Source organism: Otolemur garnettii, unplaced genomic scaffold (assembly GCF_000181295.1).
Source record: "Otolemur garnettii isolate 467f Iridium unplaced genomic scaffold, OtoGar3 scaffold00048, whole genome shotgun sequence".
Lineage (NCBI taxonomy): Eukaryota > Metazoa > Chordata > Mammalia > Primates > Galagidae > Otolemur > Otolemur garnettii.
Window position 1 is genome coordinate 7,969,641 of NW_003852443.1, and position 436 is coordinate 7,970,076.

A 436-nucleotide genomic window follows, 5' to 3' on the forward strand; every position below is an offset into this window, starting at 1 on the left:
TAAGAACACCCACCCCACCCCACCCCCATCAATGATGTCCCACTTTACCAATGTTAAAATCTGGTCACCTTAATGTAGTCCCAGCTACTTAGGAGGCAGAGGCAAAGAAGGCATATATATATACATACATACATACATATATATATGGCAGCACCTGTGGCTCAGTGGGTAGGGACTATGTTAGTGAATATATATATATATATAAATAACATTGAATATATATTCAATGTTAGTAATCTCTGTGATAATTTATGGGGTAGACACTATTGTCATCATTGCCACTTTACAGGTGGGGGATATGATAACCAGACAAGTTTTTTCTTCTACCTTTTATTTATTTATTTATTTTTTTGAGACAGAGACTCAAGTTGTTGCCCTGGGTAGAGTGCTATGGCATCACAGCTCACAGCAACCTCCAACTCCTGGGCTCAAGCAA